This window comes from Neovison vison, chromosome 11 (genome assembly GCF_020171115.1).
Source record: "Neovison vison isolate M4711 chromosome 11, ASM_NN_V1, whole genome shotgun sequence".
Taxonomy (NCBI): domain Eukaryota; kingdom Metazoa; phylum Chordata; class Mammalia; order Carnivora; family Mustelidae; genus Neogale; species Neogale vison.
The window spans coordinates 45,385,308-45,407,331 of NC_058101.1; the positions used below are offsets into that span (position 1 = coordinate 45,385,308).

The 22,024-nt window shown below is 35.7% G+C and overlaps 1 pseudogene; it reads left to right on the plus strand.

Annotated features, from left to right (window-relative positions):
• Window positions 1-17,713: 17,713 nt before the first annotated feature.
• Window positions 17,714-21,756, plus strand: LOC122890217 (annotated as a pseudogene).
• Window positions 21,757-22,024: the final 268 nt, after the last annotated feature.

Consider the following 22,024-nt stretch of genomic DNA (forward strand, 5'->3'; position numbering starts at 1 on the left):
GGGCGGAGGTTGCAAAGTGTCAGCCTTTTGCTTTGTCCTCAGCCAGGCTTCTGTTCCCTCATGACCACCCTTACCACTTTCATTCCTCACAACGATTCTAACACATTCACTATTTGCTTAATGGAGAGAAAAATGTCACTGTCATTGTTGCCAAAACTTTGGGCCTCTTCTTTCTCCTTAAATAATGTAAACTCATGGCAGTCATTTTAGAATGATTCTGAGAAAGTATCATCGGAAGATTTGAGGAATCTTGGGGGCAAATAGTTTCCCCAACATATTTTCGGTAGTTGCTTCTTTGTGGTGAGTCTAAGTTATTTTGCAGATATTGTTATAAAATCTAGTAACAAAGTAAATGTAATGTTTTGACTATTTCAAAGAGCTAAGTGAATATTAAAGGAAGCTGAAATATGTGTGGTTTAAGCCCACAGAAATTAGATACCACATTTTGAAATAAGTTATAAGATAACAAGGACGTGAGAAAGAAGAGAGAGGGGAGGTTTCATGACTCTCAAAACCTCTGGCAGATGGTTAAGAAAAAAGAACTTTTAGGAGACGACTTGGAAAGCTGATTTCTTACACGCTTAGGATCTAGGATCACAGTGACATTATGTGTTCCTCCAACCTGGAAAACTGGAAGAATAAAACACAGCCTGTAGCTGCATTGACAGCAGAGCAAAGAAGTGGCTGATTTGGGCAATTATATGCCCAAACTTACCTTTGATCAGATTTAGACCAGGATCAATAAACAGAAGGCATAATGAAACTCGAACTTTTTATCCGAGAACTTTATGGAGGAATGTTTCAGTTAAAGCTATTCTGGGTTGTTGTTGTAAAGACCCAAACCCTACACTTGCAGAGACTTAACAAAAAAGGATTTTATATCTGCTCATAAAAATTCCAAATAGGTAGGAAGGGGGCTAGTTTTCTTCTTTGCAAGTCATTCAGGGATCCAAGGTCCTTCTATTATTGCATGGCTACTCTAGGCGTCTAGATTTCTCCCCATTCAGCTGGCTGCTGGGAAAGGCATCTCTTCTTACCCACTTTGATCTGGAAGTAATATATGCTGAATCTTTTCAGATCCCATGGCCCCACATAGTTGCAAGAGGGATGCCCCCATAGGAAGCCTCTGGCTAAAGTGTTGCTTTAAAGGAACAACGCTTACTACACTATTAAAGGGAGCATGCCTCTTAGGCAGTTGGTTATTGGTCTCTTCAATAACATAGCATAAATTAGAGGAATTTCTAGGTAATTAGGGTCCATCAATATGTAAAGGATCATCCAGGAAAAAGAGTTCCTCAATCCCTCTAAGAGAATGGACAAGCAAAATGCCCTGCAGTTGGGAATGTGAATGAATTTCCAAGGAATTCAATACAACACCATTGAAAGTGTTAGCCTTAACAGATTTTCTTACCAAAGTAAATATTTAGGTCAGTGCCAGTGTAACCATTTTTTTCTACTCCCTAAACGCTTTTCCTTTTCTATCTTCCTCATCCTCAAGCCCAAATCCTACACTGTTGGAGTTAGAAGAAGCTGGTAACAAAACATAAAAGAGAAAGAAAGAAAAGTGGAGAGAAATAACCTCCCCCACCCTTTCTCCCTATAAAAGTAGAGCCTTCTCAGGACAAATTGAGTAGCTTGCAATACACTTCAGGAATTTATTTTATTATCAGTATATAATGGACTAAGCAGTGGTTACTACCCAGGGAGCTTTTGATTACTTGATATTAGAAAATAAATAAATAAATAAATAAACCAAGACTAACCTTTAATTTCATTCAGTAACATGGGAAAACACTGCCCCAGAGAGTGCATTTAAGGGTTAGTGAAAAAATTCCAATTTATGATTATTTCCCATGAGCTGGGCTTGTTCAATCAGAGCCTGGCATAAATAAGGGATATTCTATTGACCATATGAGACAAAACATTTTGCAGGTATATGAAGTTAAAGTTTTTAGTTGATCAATTTCCTTCTTAGTTAAGTACTGCTTTATTTATCCTTGTTATTTATTAATGGTATATAACTATTTTTGAATACATTTTTCTTCCTTTGTACAAAGTTAACCTTATTTAATCATTGGTAATTTATGATCTTGGAGATTTTCAGGATCACTCTAAAGTAATATAATCACAGAAGAAATAGGACATATTAGAAAAACTAGTTCAGTTCTTGAGGCTTTCATAACATTTTTCTTTCTCTTTTTCAGGTAGAATGGATCAATCTTTCTTACCCTAACTTGTACATACCTGTTCCTGCTATAAGGCAGTGATTTTCAAATTCCCTTTATCTTCAACACTGCTTGATATATGGAAAGTCAGGTAAATAGACTCAGAGTTTTGAAAAAGATGAAAGGTAAGGTTTTATAATAAATTCCCAAAATTATCTTTTTTTCCCTTTAATGAATTAATTTTTCTCCTAAAAGTAGAACACAGAAAAAAATCAGTTAATTGAGGCTTTTGGATTTCAAGTTCCTTTTAATCAAAGTTTTAATGAATATAGATATAGAATATAGATGAAAAATTTGACAAGATAGCTCTCTTGATATCATAATGAAGGTTAATATGTTAAAAAATCCCTATAGTAGATACCATATGGGAGATATATCACAAAATTGTTCCCTACGTAATTCAGAATTCTGGGTTTCTTTGTCTTATACATGGTGATTCCACAGGAATAAGTGCATTACTACAGAGTTGAAAATCCAAAGGAAAAGATCAGTACACTGAGGAATAATATTTCTGATAGGGTATTAAGACTTGGAAAAAATCATCACACTTGAAGCTTGGTGGTGTTTTTGCCCTGTACTCAGAAGAACTTTTTTGGTATACTTGGACTTTTTCCGACCCTTAAAGTCTGTGTTGTCATTGCTTTCAAAATCAAATAATGAAAGACTCAAATTTCCATAATGAAAAAGTAGTTTCCTTCAATGAATTATGTTGTTATTAACCCATTACCTGTGTCTTTTTGTTAGATTTTATATTGAAAGAAAAATTAAGATTTCTGACACTTTAGGAAGAAGTCAGTATGAAAGAGACTCCAAGCTTAACATCTGTTGCCTTTGCCAACCTAATTGATTATCTTAGGGAAGCAGGTTGTACAAGAGTGACAAAGTATGATTTGAAAGTAGAAGTGTATTATCAAGGTGTTAAATTAACTATGAAGTAATCTTAGTGCTTCTAAATGTTCAGAGTCCTTCTGTTACATGTGAAAAGAAAATGAATCCAATATGCTCAATATTTTTTCTTCATTCTTCCTTTGTCCTTGGAGGTCACCAATTTTTTTTTTTTTTTTTCTGTTTGCCAATTTCATTCCTATTAGATAGCACATCAGAGTAACTGCCTTATAGAATTTCTTTGATGCCGGACATTCACGACATGCTGGACTTCTACAGCTTGAGGCTGTTTCCACCACACTCTCTAATTATGTTTAAATAGGAACTTGCTCTTATAAAATAGCAAATCTGGATTTTTAGAATAAAACAGTTGAAACAGTACTTATGCAAATCCAAGGAGAGTGAGGTTAAATTTGAAGCCAGTTCAGCCAAGTATAACACTGTAACAGAAAAGGAATGAATTCTTCCATATTTTCCAGGGAGCATATTTCAGGGCTTCCATATTTTTGGCCTCCCTTAAATACTTCTTTCCTTTAACATGTGTGCAATTCATCACTGGCCAGTACCCTTTCAAACAGACAACCTCAGCAGTTTAAATGCAAGACTTATTGAGCTTTGTTGTTCTTGTTCAGTGATGTAAGACACAAAATTTGACATTTGCCATCTTTCTCTTTAAAACAAATACCAAAAACCAGGTTTGTCTGTGACTCCCTATTCTGTTGTTTTTTGGGGGATCTAAATATGTGGTACAACATGACTGAAGGAAAATTTCTATCATGAAATAACATTGGGGGATGGGGGGAGTAAAAAGACAGGAACTTTAATTTGAATTTTTTCCCTAACTTGTGACATGCATTTAGGCAAGTCACCTAAACTTACGTGAGCCTCAGTTTTATTATTCATAAAATGAGAACTTAGATTGACTTGTTCCTCCCCCCTTGATTGACAACTAATTCATTATTACTAGTATTAGAATTATAACCACCACCATAGATTTCTGTTTAATTTGCTTTATTGAAATATAACTTTATACAGTAAAAGTTTCCAAATCTTCAGTGTACAGCTCAATGAATTTTTAATATGCATGGACCCTTGTAACTACCACTCAGATCAAAGTTTAGATTTCCAGTCCCAGAGGGTTGCCTGGTTTCCCCACTGAGTCCATATTCCTTACCCCTCTCTAACTTCTGACACCATAGCTTAGTTTTACCTGCTTTTGAACTTTATGTAAATGGAATCAGTCAGTATGTCCTTTTTTGTGTGTCTGTCTTCTTCTGTTCAACAATATGTCTGTGAAAATCATCCATGAGTGACAATACTTTGTTCTTATTCACTGCGGTGTTATATCCCATTGTGTGCATATACCATCTGAGCTGTTTTCAGATTTTCATTATCACGAGGTTGCTAGTAATATTTTTTAGTACATTTTAGCAAAATAAGAAGGAATTTTTTAATAGAAGGGACATATATAACTGGAAACAGGATTACTGAATAATAGGTTAATCATTTGTTCAACTTTAGCAATTTTGTACTTGTATTGTTACCTACCTTAGATTTTTATTTAAGTTATGTTAATTAATTAATTAATTAATTAAAATTAAGATTTAAGAATTAAGTTTTACCAAATGTGTAGTTGTATAATGGTCAATAGTGTGTTTTTTAAAATATTTAAGCATTTTTACTTAAAAATGTATATTTAATATCCATGCAATCATAGGTTTGTAGTGATAATTATATTTTTCTAATTTACATTAAGATAAATATAAAATTATTATAATACAAAATATCCATCTGTCTAGAACTTTCAATAGTTTCATGTTAGCCACATTTGTTCTATATGATATGTTACTAGGTCACTTTTCTGAGAACTTTGAATTTTATAAGAGATTTCTCCTATATAATTAATATTTTCACTAAAATCAAAGGAAAATTTAAATAGTTGTGATTTTTACAGCTAAAGTTTTTTTTTTTTTTTTTTTTTTAAAGAAAGCATTTCTAAAATATATACGCCCAATACTGTCATGAGTTAATGACACAGCCAGTTTTAGGATATCTATAATTATAGCGTATCTCTTATGCAGGTTTTCTATCTAGTATTAGCTAAAGACTTTGCCAATCATACATGACCCCATGGCCACAGGTGCAGGACCCGTGGGCACAGCACTGGGATTCTTAATGTCCAGTGAAAGGACAGAACCTTGAAGTAATAGAAGTCTGGTTACTACATCATATCCAGAAGCCAGGAGGCCACAATTAACGAGCAAGAGGGGCAGTTAAAGGGTCTTGACCTATAGGGGGTTGAGGAGATGTCATCTTTCTCGGTCTGAGGCTGGGTCTGAGAGACTGACGGTAGAGGACTTCAGGCTGAACCAAGTAGTGGTCTCAGTCATAGCTGTTGTGGTTAATCCAGTGTCAGTGCTAGAGTAGATTAATAAGTTCCCAGAAACATGGTAGGTGGCTGCTGATTTGTTAACTATGTTTTCAGCTTCAGTCACCAAACAGGTTGCATTCCTGTGTGACAGACATTGTTTATCTCAGGACTATCAGCTCTCCTGCCCACTTTTATCATTTAGTCTGAAGAGATCTGGATGTACTGGATACACCAGAGACAATTACATTGACCAAGCATGGCAATGAGTTTATTTGTATTGGGCAGAACAAGAAAGAGGCAGCTAGTGTACCAGAGGTCTTGATAAGACACATGTGTTTCTGAGGGTGGGACATTGTAATTACAAATATTCAGGAACCTGACTGTTCTGGCACCAAAGACATTTCTGGGGATGGTGTGTTCGGTGATATTCTCTCCAAAGTATAAAACAAATTATATTTATTCTCTCCATAATCATAGTATATTCTCTCCAAAGTATAAGACATAATGCATGTCCCAGAACTGACAAGCAAGCATGGCACCTGTTGGCCTTCACCAGTTCTAAAGAAATCACGTTCTACTTCCAGTCAAATCAGACTCTTTGAGTCCACGTACTGAGCGACATGGCAAATTTAGCTCAAGGACGCTGTCAGCCTTGCCAAAACATTTTCAGAACTGCATGTCTTTCAAAGATCATCTTGTCTTCCTTTTCCCTCACTTTCTTTTTTTTTTTTTTTTTTCAATTTATTTATTTTCAGAAAAACATTATTCATTATTTTTTCACCACACCCAGTACTCCATGCAAGCCGTGCCCTCTATAATACCCACCACCTGGTACCCCAACCTCCCACCCCCCCCGCCACTTCAAACCCCTCAGATTGTTTTTCAGAGTCCATAGTCTCTCATGGTTCACCTCCCCTTCCAATTTACCCAAATTCCCTTCTCCTCTCTAATGCCCCTTGTCCTCCATGCTATTTGTTATGCTCCACAAATAAGTGAAACCATATGATAATTGACTCTCTCTGCTTGACTTATTTCACTCAGCATAATCTCTTCCAGTCCCATCCATGTTGCTACAAAAGTTGGGTATTCATCCTTTCTGATGGAGGCATAATACTCCATAGTGTATATGGACCACATCTTCCTTATCCATTCATCCGTTGAAGGGCATCTTGGTTCTTTCCGTAGTTTGGCGACCGTGGCCATTGCTGCTATAAACATTGGGGTACAGATGGCCCTTCTTTTCACGACATCTGTGTCTTTGGGGTAAATACCCAGGAGTGCAATGGCAGGGTCATAGGGAAGCTCTATTTTTAATTTCTTGAGGAATCTCCACACTGTTCTCCAAAGAGGCTGCACCAACTTGCATTCCCACCAACAGTGGAAGAGGGTTCCCCTTTCTCCACATCCTCTCCAACACATGTTGTTTCCTGTTTTGTTAATTTTGGCCATTCTAACTGGTGTAAGGTGATATCTCAATATGGTTTTAATTTGAATCTCCCTGAGGGCTAATGATGATGAACATTTTTTCATGTGTCTGATAGCCATTTGTATGTCTTGATTGGAGAAGTGTCTGTTCATATCTTCTGCCCATTTTTTGATGTGTTTGCCTGTTTCGTGTGTGTTGAGTTTGAGGAGTTCATTATAGATCCTGGATATCGACCTTTTGTCTGTACTGTCATTTGCAAATATCTTCTCCCATTCCGTGGGTTGCCTCTTTGTTTTTTTGACTGTTTCTTTTGCTGTGCAGAAGCTTTTGATTTTGATGAAGTCCCAAAAAGTTTATTTTCGCTTTTGTTTCCTTTGCCTTTGGAGACGTATCTTGAAAGAAATTGCTGTGGCTGATATTGAAGAGATTACTGCCTATGTTCTCCTCTAGGATTCTGATGGATTCCTGTCTCACGTTGAGGTCTTTTATCCATTTTGAGTTTATCTTTGTGTACGGTGTAAGAGAATGGTCGAGTTTCGACCATTCCCTCACTTTCTTAAGTGAAAAAAACTGGATCATGGTCTGAAGTTTCTTCCATCCTCCTCAGAATCTCTCCTCATTTGCCTTCACAGGCTGTTCTCTTAATACATCTCTTGTGTAGGGGCGCCTGGGTGGCTCAGTGGGTTAAGCCGCTGCCTTTGGCTCAGGTCATGATGTCAGGGTCCTGGGATCAAGTCCCGCATCGGGCTCTCTGCTCAGCAAGGAGCTTGCTTCCCTTCCTTTCTCTCTGCCTGCCTCTCTGCCTACTTGTGATCTCTCTCTTTCAAATAAATAAATAAAATCTTAAAAATAAATAAATAAATCTCTTGTGTATCTAACCTCATCTTGGAATGGGCTTCTTGGAGTACACAGACTAATCAATGCATATGTTCAAGCATATCCTTAACCATCACATATAATTTTAAGGAAAACTTTTTACTCATTATTACATATGAGTTTATCAGCTTTAATTCTTTGGATGTGTTTTTGTGTTTTAGATATACAATAATAAAAACCAAATGGCACTTTCTAAACTAAAGTTTAGTACTATGGAGAGAAGAGGGCACAATGGATATAGAAGATGAACAAAGCCTAACTATTTTAGGCTATATCATTGGCAGATGATTGCAATTTTAATAAGGTAATTTTATTTTAAAACTTTGCTTAGTAGTGTAGCTTTCTCTAAGGCAAACAATTTTCTTCTTTTAAATGATAGATAAAAATGGATGTAAAATGATTTATTTTGAAAAATACCTAGAGAACTCTATTTGGTTTTAAGTGTCATCTACCTGCCTTTAATATTTCCTTTATTTGTCTAGTGCCGGAGATGATATAGATCTTTCCATTTTGTTATCACTTTGACTCAGATTCAGAATTTTCAAGGCAGTTGGTTTGGTGGTGAGGGTTAGCCTTTTGTCACAGAATACCAACACTACTTGTTCACAGAATTTTGAGCCCCAAATTGGTTAGAGTTAGGGTAATTTTGTCATCAGCACATTCTTTTGTATCACAATTCAGAGTGTATAATATATATTTTAGGGATCTATTTAATGATAGATAAATGATAGATTAACTAGCTAGGTAGGTAGATAGATACATAGAGAGATAATGCATAAATACATAGTATCTCGTTTGAAAATACCCGCAATTCACAGAACACTACAGAGAGGCTTGCAATATGCCCAAAGTGTCAAAGCCTTTTTGTTTTGGTTCAGATTTATTGTTATTTTGATTACAGACTTTTGAGACATCACCACATTATATTTCTAGTCTTCATACAAAGCAGATAAAAAGACTTAAGAAATCCACCCCCAAATAAAGGTGGATATCTACTCTCCCTTTGTTTCCAATACTCTATAGATAATTCTCCTGGTTCTTAGTGTGGAGACAGTTTCTCTGTCTGCTTTTTGTGCACCTTTCCAAGAAGGAAAGAGAGACTGAGAAAAGAAACATTCCTAGCCTAACCCAGGGAGCATTTGTCTTCAGAGTAAAGGTTTTCTTTGCTCATTCGGATGGTAAATATCCCACAGTACCATCTATCCTTGAAAGAGAGGCCTCAGAAAGTCTAGCTGTGCTGGTCCCAGCACATGTTTGTGTATCTAATTGAACAAGTGCTTTTTAGAGAATCTGTTTAGTCCCAGTGCTAAGAGGTGTCCCTAAATGAAAATTTTCAGAAACAAATATGAAATTTTAAACTTGGCCTGATTTCTGCAGCTATCTATCCACTGTTTCAGAGTTGAGCGAGAGACAGAAGAATTACATATTGATCATTTTAAGCCCAACTCTAAAAAGCTGGATACTACAGCAGCTGTGTCACAACAATGAGGCAACAAGAATGGGAACAAATCAAATGCAATAAGGCCAGTAAAGGTGAAAGACAGAAGGAGCCTGGATGACAGATAAAACATTGAGTCACTGAAACAAGGACAGTAAGTGCTTCACTCCAGTTTTCACATATTATGACAAAAGTAAACACTCTTTCTTTACTATTAGTTAGGTTTTCTATTACTTTAAGTTGAAAGCAATAGATAAACATACAGTTTGGGGGCGCCTGGGTGGCTCAGTGGGTTAAGCCGCTGCCTTCGGCTCAGGTCATGATCTCAGGGTCCTGGGATCGAGTCCCGCATCGGGCTCTCTGCTCAGCAGGGAGCCTGCTTCCCTCTCTCTCTCTGCCTGCCTCTCTGTCTACTTGTGATCTCTCTCTGTCAAATAAATAAATAAAATCTTAAAAACAAAAACAAAAACAAAAACAAAAACATACAGTTTGGACTTTCAAAACAGGTTTATATTTACTCATTCACTCATTCTTTCAACAAGTTTACATATTTTACATTACTTTATTCTGTTTTACATAATTCACTTTGGAATATCCTGATTGATTGATTTTGTATCTCTTTTTATTAGAATGGAACATTATTTTCTTCTGTGCCTCCATGTACAGAACACTGGTATAAAGTAGGTGCCTTATAAGTCATCAGTGAGTAGGTAAGTAATATATTATTAAGTCAATTATCCACTATCAACTAGGTGTACAAGGAAAACATGAGGAAAATATAGGAAAACTCATAAATATAATCCGGTGTTATATGTATGATATATTTTAGTTGTGGATTAAAAATATGAATCTGGTACAATAAAAGGAATGAAGACTTCATGAAATCTTCATAAAGATTTCATAATTTAAGAAGATTCATGGGGCTCCTGGGTGGCTCAGTGGGTTAAGCCGTTGCCTTCGGCTCAGGTCATGATCTCAGAGTCCTGGGATCGAGCCCCACATCAAGCTCTCTGCTCAGCAGGGAGCCTGCTTCCTCCTCTCTCTCTGCCTGCCTCTCTGCCTGCTTGTGATCTCTCTCTGTCAAATAAATAAATAAAATCTTTAAAAAAAAAAAAAAAAGAAGATTCATGACTACCATGTCATCTTCATGGGTATCAGACTTCTTTATTTTAATGACTTTCCTAAAGGTACTTGAAATACAACAGATAATTATAATAATTGGTTAGTTTTAGAAGATGTATATCCTTGTGAAGCCATCACAACAATCAGGAAAGCAAATATTTCTATTACCCCAAGACAGTTTTTTTTTTTTTTTGAAGCAAACTCTTTACTTCTATTTGATAACATTTTTAATCACTTCCTCATTACAAAATGATTTAATGGTAATTATCTAGATAATTGCATAAGAGCTCTTAATTTTTTTGACTATGTAGACAAAAACATACCCAAGAAAGTTCTTAATGCTCTTTTCCTTTTTTTTTTTTTTAAGATTTTATTTATTTATTTTGACAGGAAGAGAGAAAACACAAATAGACAGAGAGACAGGCAGACAGCAAAGGGAAAGCAAGCCCCCTGCTGCGCAGAGAGCCAGATGCTGGGTTCCTTCCCAGGACCTTGAGATCATGAACTGAGCGGAAGGCAGAGGCTTAACCCACTGAGCACCCACTGAGCCACCCAGGCGACCCCTTAACACTCTTTTCTAATCCCTTCCCTTCCTTTATCTGTGTCTGCACATAATAACTAAATTGCTTTTGGTCATTCTAAATGAGTCTGCCTTTTCTCTAAATGTATATAAATTGTTTATATAGTATATATTCTTTTTGCTTGTTTCTTTTCCTCAGCAAAATAATTTTAAGACTCATCTGTGTTGCTGTGTATTAATAGTTATTTTTATAATTGCCAAAAAGTATCCCATTGTAAAAATATATTATAATTTGTGGACAATTGGATTACTTATAGTTTTGAGCTATTAAAAATGAAGTTGTTATAAACTTTTTTGTATACTCTGTGTTTAGATATATGCTTTTGTTTCTCTTGGCTAAATATCTATGAGTCAGTTGTCTAATCATATGGTAGGATGTGTTCAAGTTGTGAGAAACCATCAAGGATTTTCCAATATGGTTGTATACTTTCATCTTCCCTTTAGCAGTGTATGAGAGGGGTCATTTTCCCCCAACCTTGTCAACACTTGTTATGTTCTGGATTTTTAACTTTGAGCCATTTTAATAGATGTGTAGTAGTGTCTCACTGTGGTTTTTTAATTTCTTTGATGACCAATGCTTTCAATCATCTTTTCATGTTCTCACTGGCTATTTCTATTCCTCTTTTGTGAAGATTCTAATAAAATATTTTACTTATTTTTATTACATTGTATGTCTTCTTATTGAATTTGGAAACTATTTATATATTTTGTACATAAGTTCTTTGTCTTATATGTGCTATGAATCTTTTCTCCCTCACTCTGTCTTATCACCTTTGTTTTCTTAATGATGTGTTTTGAAGAGCAAAAGATTTTAATTTTGGTGATATCCAGTTCGTTATTTTTTTTCTTGTATAATTTTGTTGTTTTTTTTTTATTCTAAGAAATATTTGCCTATCTTAAAGTTGCTAAGTTTCTCTGGCCATACCACCCTGAGCACACCTGATCTTCTCTTGAGGTTGCAAAGATTTTTTCCAGTGCTTTGTTTTAGAATTTAATGCCTTAGGTATTAGGTTTTATATTTAGGACTATGATACATTTTGAGTTTAATTGTTTTGCATGGCATAGTATTAGTTTGCATGGCAAACTAATGTTTGTGTTTTCTGGTGTTATTTTTTTGGTATATATGCTAATTTGATCTAGTTATAGTAGTAAAATAGATTTTCTTTTCCTTCTCTTCATTGTCTTTGAATCATTGTCCAAAGTCTCTGTTCTGTACAATGAGCTACCTTATTGCTATGTTTTTGCCAATACCTAACTGTTTTAATTGGAGTAGCTTTATAGTAAATCATGAAATCAAGTACTGTAAGTCCAACAACGTGATTCTTTTTAAATTTACCTTGGTATTGGGGTGTCTGGGTAGCTCAGTGGGTTAAAGCCTCTGCCTTCAGCTCAGGTCATGATCCCAGAGTCCTGGGATCAAGCCCTGCATCAGGCTCTCTGCTCAGCCAGGAGCCTGCTTCCCTTCCTCACTCTAAGTGCTTTCTAAATTTTAGAATCATCTTACCAATTTCCTTTAAAAAGTATCCTGATGTAATTTTGGTTGGTATGAGTTGACTTTATAACCAACCAGTTTGGAAGAATTGTTATCATAATAACAGTAAGTCTTTTGCCCAGTGAACTTAATATACATTGTCATTTATCTATTCTTTTTCTTTTAGAAATGTTTGTAATATTCAGAAAAATGATCTTGGATTTGTTTTTATAGAATTTTTTTCTAGGTATTTTACATTTCTGATATTACCAAAAGTAAGATTTTTAAAAATATCATTTCCAATTATTGTATGTGGGTATATTAAAATGTAATTGATGATTTTATATTAGCTTTATATATTCTGGTCTTGCTAAATTCAATACTGAGTTCCAGTATCTGCTTTGTAAAGTCTTTGGAATTTCCTATGTACACACATCTGCATATAGAGAGTTTTGTTTCCTCCTTTCTGGTTTTTATGATTTTTTTTTTCTTGCCTTATTGCCACATTTAGAGTCCCCAGTGAAATTGTAATAGGAAGTAGTGAAGTAGCCATCTTGCCTTGTTTTTCATTTCAAAGAAGCAATTCAGATTCAATTTATATGAATTTAACAAATTCAGGAAAATCATTGTATGTGCATTGAAAAGTGCATATAAGAATTATTTAGGGGCGCCTGGGTGGCTCAGTGGGTTAAGCCGCTGCCTTCAGCTCAGGTCATGATCTCAGGGTCCTGGGATCGAGTCCCGCATCGGGCTCCCTGCTCGGCGGGGAGCCTGCTTCCTCCTCTCTCTCTCTCTCTGCCTGCCTCTCTGCCTACTTGTGATCTCTGTCTGTCAAATAAATAAATAAAATCTTTAAAAAAAAAAAAAAAAAAAAAAGAATTATTTATAGTGAACTCTTGTTAATGAGAAAAATATTTAAATGGCTTAAATATAATCAGCCAGATAATGGATACATTTAATGCATATTTAGCAATTAAACTGAATTGAATTTAACAATATGAATCAAGTAGATGAACTCATAATAGTAAGTTTGAATGGGGAAAAAGGAAGTCACAGAAGACTACCTTAGCATGATATCTTTTACATAAATATAAAAACCATGCAAAACTGAATAGTAGAATTTTAAGGGCTAGATATATGATAGTAAAATATATATATTATTTTAATCAAAGGAATGCTAAACACAGAATTAAAGGCTATGGTAACACCTATGAGGTACAAAGAGAAATGTGATGAGAAAAATATACATAGGGTTTTTTTGAAGATTTAAAAAAATAATCTCTATACCCAATAAGGGGCTTTAACTCACAACCCCCAAATTAAGAATCACGTGCTCTTATCAACTGAACCATTCAGGCACCCTTTCTTAGTGATTTTTAATTATCAATAGTGTTTTATTTGGTAAGTTTGATAGTGGGTACATGTATAGTTTTTTATGTTATTATTTGTAATTAATGGTTTATTTAAAAAATGGTTATTAACCATTTAGTAAATACTCAAAGGTGACTTCCATATCTGAAACCTAAAAGGTGTCTTGATAATATTTATATATCATGAAATTAATTCATGGTATTAAATCTAAAAATAAAGTTTCTAACAAAATTTCTAATTTTTACTATGATTAATTTCTATGTAGTATAGCTTTAACAAAAATCTTTTGTTTCCCACATACATAACAAAACTTCCATATGTGGTATACATTTAAGTATTAAAAATGTTCATGACCGGGCGCCTGGGTGGCTCAGTGGGTTAAGCCGCTGCCTTCGGCTCAGGTCATGATCTCAGGGTCCTGGGATCGAGTCCCGCATCGGGCTCTCTGCTCGGCAGGGAGTCTGCTTCCTCCTCTCTCTCTCTGCCTGCCTCTCTGCCTACTTTTGATCTGTCTCTGTCAAATGAATAAATAAAATCTTTAAAAAAAAAAAATGTTCATGCCCAAGCATCTTCTGAAAATATAGTACTATTTGTGTAGTTGTAATTAGGTGATAAATAAAACAAAAAATGACTGAAAATATAAAAGAGGTACCTGTTTTCCCTTCAAGGTGAATGAGTGGGTTCTTGGGCTTCATATTATGGTATACATGTTTGTGAATAAATCTTTGAAGTTGACCAATAACAAAATAAGAAAAATTACATTAATCCATATATGTTATGAAAATTGAATGCAGCAACCTGAATCCTCTAACATAGGGTAATTATAAGATATGTCTTAGGGTGCAAAGTTTCTCACATCTTACAAGTGTTGATCTCCTGTGTACTACTTTGGACAGCTATGGTGCTGAAGTTAAAAATAAATAATAAATAATAAATGCTGCAAACAAATTCTTTGAATTTGAGTTTTTAAAAAATCACAATTATTTTAGAGCCTATATATTTAATGGAACAAAATTAACAATGGCTTTTAAATGTTAAACAGGCAAACAATAAACTGATCCATACCTTGCTAAAAGGTAAGGAAATAGAAGAGACAAGAAACAAAAATTCAGGTAACTCAGTCAATTACTGACAAGCTGCTGAGTCCTCTGAGTACTGTACCTGGTCAGATTACCATCCCCACAGGCTCAAGTTTACCAGGAGTCTGACACATCCAAGATATCCAATCCCTAGTGTTCCCCTTTCCTGTATGGGTTCCCACATACTTGTCTAGAAGATTCTCCACATTCACAAAACTCAACCAAAATGTGTGTCTTATGATGCCTTATATCTAAAGCTAACAGACACTATAACATGAGGAATGAAGACCTCCAATTAAAGTATACATTTTCAGGAAGATGTTCCTCAAGATGATTCAGTAGAACAGTGATTGCCAACCTCCAATAAGAAAGATAGAGTGTCCAGGTATGCTGATTTGAGTACCAGGTATTCACAAATCTTTGTTATGTAACTGTTTTTTCCTCAAAGAGATTATTTTACAACCAATGAATTTAGATTGGAAAGTTATATTTTCTCAAAGTAAACACAAATGTAAAATCGATATAATCAGAGAGAACAGAAATGCATAATCGGCTGGTACAACACCCATTCTCACCACACAGGTGAGAGCTGACACTATGTGGAATTTGTGAGGTACCAAAAGTTCAAAACAAGTTGAGAACCCAGCTGTGGGTATTATGTCTCTTACATAAACTCTTTTGATTTACAGTATAAAAAGAAAGAAATTATGGAAGAAGTAGATAACTAAAATAGAGAAATACCTGGTATCACCTTTTGCTTTTGCTTTTTTATCCTTTTAAACATAGTTTCTAAAATTGTTACTTCTTACCATTTCTATTCACATAAAAATCAGTTATCTTATCCAATATACTCTTTTATAATAACTTAGTGAAAAAAAAATCCATACCCATACAATTATTTCTAATGTCCTAGGGAATTTTATTTTTAAACTTATTTTAAATGATAAAAAAGGAAAAGCACTTATATTTCTGCCATATATAGTAGATTAGAAAATAGTTTTGTACTTTGGAGACTTAACAATATAAGTACACATACAGAGACAATACTTCAAAATTGGGTATTGTTTCAGTGAAGCTTTGACAGCCCATTTTCTTAGTATTTTCATTTGTAATGAACCTTACTGAAGGGACAATGGGGGGAAGCATCTTAGAAATGCTATTTGCCTTTCTACAATTATCTCTTTAAAAAGTAACATTGTGCCTTAAGCAAAGGATTTTACAAATTAAAATTTTTGACTCTAATAGAACAATGTAGAGCTTTGACAGGTTCTCAAATTGCAATTACTATAACAATTATTTGATTTAACAATAATTGTGTTTTTTTTATAAAAAGTACAAAATTTTGCCTCAACAATGTTTGGGATAAAAAAAATACATGAAATGTGTTAAGCATTTATTGTTTAAATCCCTCAGTATTCTCATCAATAAGGAGTTTCTCAGTTTGTCAGTGTAGAGTATGTAAGGTTTTCACTGTGTCCTGGGAATTCCATTTAAAAGGCTACATATTGAAATCCATATTGTATCTATTTGTTTTAGTACCATAGTAACATATAATATGACTTGTCATTATCTGATATCTTTTTTTTTTTTTAAGATTTTTTTTTATTTATTTGAGAGAGAGAGCAAGAATGGGAGAGAAAGAGCATGAGAGGGGAAAGGTCAGAGGGAGAAGTAGGCTCCCTGCTGAGCAGGTAATCCAAACTGGGACTGGATCCCGGGACTTCAGGATCATGACCTGAGCTGAAGGCAGTTGCTTAACCAACAGAGCCACGCAGACACTCATATCTGATATGTTTTTTAATATAAACAGTTTATGTGATTCCCCCATCTCTGCAGCTTTCCCAAATTTATTGAAGGATTTTTCAATTCAATTGTGTCTTCTTCCTTATTGTTCTGAATCTGAACTTAGAACACTTGACATTATTATTCTATATATTCACTATGCTTCCCAATTTAATTCCTACTTTTCCACCTAAAAAACTTATTGCCCTATTTCTATAAAATGCTTTACTATTATTTTATGTTCTGGATTAATATTTTCATTCTGATATCAGGTAGGATTTTAAATAACCATTGAGTTACAAGTTAGCAGAAGTGATTTATGCTCTCAACAGCTTTCCATAGGTCAAACATGATACTGCTCTATTATTTATTTTTCTGTAGAACATATGTCTTACCCTAGGTTGCTGCTGGTAATCAGAATCTGAGCCAAGGGTTTATTTGGTAGGTGTTCCAGAGACAGAATTTAGAGATGAGGAACTGTAAAACAGGAATTAGGAAAGGCCAATACTGAGGTGTATTCTTCAGTTGGTTAAACAGGAGGCCTCTGAGATTCCATCTTGCTGGATCTTTTGAGGATTTGTCTAGATGTGCCACAGAATGATCCACAGAGGGGCACCTGGGTGCCTCAGTGGGTTAAAGCCTCTGCCTTCGGCTCAGGTCATGATCCCAGGGTCCTGGGATCAAGCCCCACAGAGAGCTCTCTGCTCAGCGGGAGCCTGCTTCCTCCTATCTCTGCTTGCCTCTCTGCCTACTTGTGATCTCTGTCTGTCAAATAAATAAATAAAATATTAAAAAAAAAAAAAAAGAATGATCCACAGAGGCCTGGGAGAGGAGAGAATTTATCCTTTGATCTCTATCATCCATGTTTAAGGATTGTTACATGGCTCAGTGGGTTAAGCCGCTGCCTTCGGCTCAGGTCATGATCTCAGGGTCCTGGGATCGAGTCCCGCATCGGGCTCTCTGCTCTGCAGGGAGCCTGCTTCCTCCTCTCCCTCTCTCTGCCTGCCTGTCTGCCTGCTTGTGATCTCTGTCTATCAAATAAATAAATAAAATCTTTTAAAAAATGTCTCACACTTCCAAGACAAACATGACTGAATGCTGGACAGGTTATGACAGAAGTCCAGGGAATGAAGAGAAAGTTGCATGGAGTAGTGAGTCAAAGCACTGTAAGTTACAACTGTAGGAAGCTGCTTGCTGAAGCAAGAGATGATGTAAAATGTGAGCTGAGATTACACGAGTAATGGGACACAAGTGATGTCTGTGTCCAGAGGTACATATTGCCATATAATAAATATAACAAAATGTATAATCCAAACAATTCCATATTAAAGCAAACATAAGAAGACTCTGAAGGAGGGAGAAAAGACAGATAGCTAAAGGTTTTGAGACCCAAGGAATAATTTAATTGTGAATTCCCTGAGTTTGTTTTTTGCCTCATATAATTCCCAACACGGAGCTGAAAAAACTTGCTACCCAGAACTATCAATAGACATGGACATTAAAGCCCCACAAGAGTCTTCCCTCTCTAGACAACGGACCAGGAAATACGCAACCAAGTAAGACTGAAAACTTTAAGGTGGAAACTGCTCTACTGAAGTCAGACATCACAGAAAAGAAACTGTGGCCCCATATAAGTCAGGTAGCAAAGGCTGAAGGGTCAGCTTAGACTTTCATACTCTTCAAGCTATAATGAACCCTCCTCCCTACTTCTACCTCAGTGTTAGTGAAGTTCATGTAGGCAAACCTAGATTTCAGTCTTTAACTGGAGGTAACGAGGTACCTTCTACCTTAGCCACTATAGTTCTCAGAGGAGAATGAAGACTCTCACAAGCTCCAATAGTGATGAGGCAATGTCAGGGAGAATAGTAGAGATGTATTCGTACCTCTCTAGGGAGATAACAGTAGAGCTCTACTGGGGAGTAAGAATCTCCACATTGACTCAGCAACAGCAAGGTCACCGCTTCACTAGGTGTGAATGAAGGAAAGTAGAAAAAATGAATTGCTATCTCCTCCTGAAAATAATACTGTGGAACCTCCTCTTCTTCTTCCAACTCAGTGTCAGTGTATACTATCTAATACAGATGATTTAAATAGGACCCATATTCTGTTAACATAAAACTGAAAGTAACCAGGTTTCAATGAAACTCACTCATCATATCAAGAACCAGGTAAAACTCAAATTGAATGAATCAGTAGATGTCAACACAGAAATGACAGAGATACTAGAATTATCTGACAGAGCTTTTAAAGCAGTCATCATTAAAATGCTTCAATGGGCCAGTACCTGAAACAAATGAAAACAAAAACAAAGTAAAAAAAGACATAGAAATTATATATAAGAATTAAATAGAAATTTTAGAACAGGAAAATAAAAGAATAGAAATGAAAATGAATAAATAAATAAGTTCAACAGCAGAATGAACAGAGTCTCAGGGATCTTTGGGGCTATCATGAAAGTGGAAACATTTGCATCATCAGAATCCTGGAAGGAGAAGGAAGAAAAGGTGCCTCTAAGAAATACTCAGAGAAGTAATGGCAAAAACTTCCCAAGTTTGATAGAATATATAAACTTACAGATTCAACAAAAGCAAATTTGAAAAAGACAAACTCAAAGAAGATACAGTAGTAAAACTTCTGAAAATCAAGACTAAAACACACAAACCACCTTGAAAGTAGTAAGAGAAGCAAATCCTTATCTGCTGGTATATAAATAAATAAATATTAAGTGACGTCAGAAACTATAGAGAACATAATTTTTTGGAGAACAAAAATGAAGTGACATATAATTTTTCCAGAGCTGGGGGAAAAAAAAGAGGAACTAAGAAAAGATTGCCAACCCAGAATCCTATACCAAGCAGAAATATCTTTCAAGAATGAAGAAGAAATCGAGAAATTAACACATTAGGACAAACTAAATGAATGTATTACAAACAGAAGTCCTCTAAAAGAATAGCTACAGAAAATTCTCTAACTGGAAAAGAAAAGAAGGAAAGAGAGAAAGGAAGAAAGAGAGAGAGGTCTTGAAATATCAGAAATATCAGTGAGGCAGAAAAAAAAACATGATAGGCAAAATTAGGGATACATACAACAGATTTTCTTTTTCTCAAGTTCTATAAATTACATTTAACATTGAAGCAAAAATTATGACACTGATGTGTTTCTAAGTGCATGTAGAGGAAATACTTAACACAACTATATTATAAACAGAGGAAGATAAATTTAAGTAAAGGAAGGTAATTTATATATTCATTCCAGCTGGCAAAATTAGAGTATTAGTGCACTTTGATAATTTATTCATTACACATATTAGGTATTTCATATTATATGTATAAATACATGTATATAATATGTGTATAATACCTACAAAAAACACTAAAAAAGCTATACAAAGAAACACATTAAAAATCCACAGATAAGGGAGCTTGAGTGCTCAGTCACTTAAGCCACAGATCTTAAATTTTGCTCAGGTCATGATCTCTGGATCCTGGGATGGAGCCTCACATCAGGCTCCATAATCAGAGGGCAGTCTGCTCAAGGGTTCTTTCTCTCCCTCTGCCCTTCCTCCCACCACTCACAAGGTCCCTCTCTGAAATAAATAGAGAAATCTTTAAAAAAAAAAATAGAAAGAAAGAAAAAGAAGTCTACATATAGAGGAGCCTGGGGCCAGTGCTGACAGAGCTAGCAGGCTTGAAGAGCTTCAACAGCAGTGTGAGATCTGCCTCTCTGTGAGCAGCTAACAGTGACAATGGCACCACAAGTAGGGATGTTCCTTATATAGGCAGTAAGATGAGCCTTATCTTGAAGGTGGAGATCTGCTGCAAGGGCATCCTCTGCATCATTGATGTCAAGAAATCCAGTGTTGCCCTCACCAAATTTATGTCTTTGGTCAGAAAGACAGACCAACAATTCGTCCAATCCCATCTCCAGATGAAGTCTTTGAATACATCTTATTCCATGGGAGTGATATTAAAGACATCACTGTTTATGAGTCACTAAACCCACAATGTTCGTTGAGCCAGACTTAGCTATCATTGTTTCCACTAAGCTCATCTATTTCTTCATTCTAGGCATTGGGTCCCTATGGACTTCTCTGCAAGATGTCAAAGCACAGTCAATTCATTTGAAGTTCATTAGTTGGGCAGCAGTTCAGTGCTATCGATGTTGCTGGAAGCTCTTTGACATTCTTTGGACAAGAAACATCAAATAGTGGTAGTGTATCCCAATGTAGCAGTTGATTCTGCCTTTATACACGATGCACAGTGTCTAAAAACACACCTGTATCAAGGTTGTTCAAGTCCTCAGTTAGAACCTTTGAGAAAAAGCCCAACCATGAAACAAGCAATAGAGACCACCTCTGCTCACTTACCTGCTCCAGCACCTGTTGGGAGAAGGACCCCATATCAATCAGGCCTTTACTATCTATCAGCCAAAAAGCAACAGAAAATCAAGAGCACAGGTGCACTGAAACACACAAAACTTCAAGACCAAAAAATGAACAACCCCAAAATGACAGTAACAAACAAATAGTTCCAGGTGCTCTTTTGGTTCCAAAGAGAGAGTGTTGGGTTGTCAAGGTGGCAGGGCCAGTGTGGTGTTCAAGACAGTCTAATGAAATTTGAGAAGCATTTTTATCTTGAAAGTGTGAATGCACATTTTAACAAGGAGGAAATTGATAGTTTCCTTATAAACTTGAGTTCAAAGTAGATAAACTTGAGGAGTAGGAGAACCCTATAAATGGTGAAGAGAAAAGACTCAGAAGTTGATACTCACCAAAAACAGTGAAGGAAATGCAGATGGAGGAGATGTACTTGTACCTAATTACTATTATGAGAAAAACAAATCCTTCTTTGATAATATTTCTTGTGATGATAATAGGGAACAGACCAACTGGAGCTGAAGAAAGAAGATTAAATGCCAAAATCTTTGGAATTACACTTTTTCCAAACCATAACTATAGGGACTACAGAGGCAGAGAAGGTCTTGGTTTCCTTGGTGGCCAAGAGCATGGTAGTGGCAGAGGTGGGAGCATCACCACCTCTGGGGATTTCATGGTGTGTTCAGAGGAAGTCCTGGGTGGGGCAAGGAGTTTTCAGATTTTGATACAGAAAAGACAACAAAGTTGCTGTGTAGTCTACAAACAAATCTTTGAAAATAGGTGAATTTCTAGTCTTCCTGGTCCTGAGAATTGGTTTCAGTCTTTGAGAAGAATGAAGAAACTCTGCTGTATATTTGTCACCAGTACCATGTGTGTATTTGTTTTTCCGCTTAACTTCAAAGATACAATGCAGTTACTTTTCAGGGGGTTGGTTAGGCTTATCTCGAAAAATGAGCATTAAATATATTTGGAATAGCGAGAGTTTAGTAATTTCTTATGTATAGTTAAGCTACAGCAGTACTT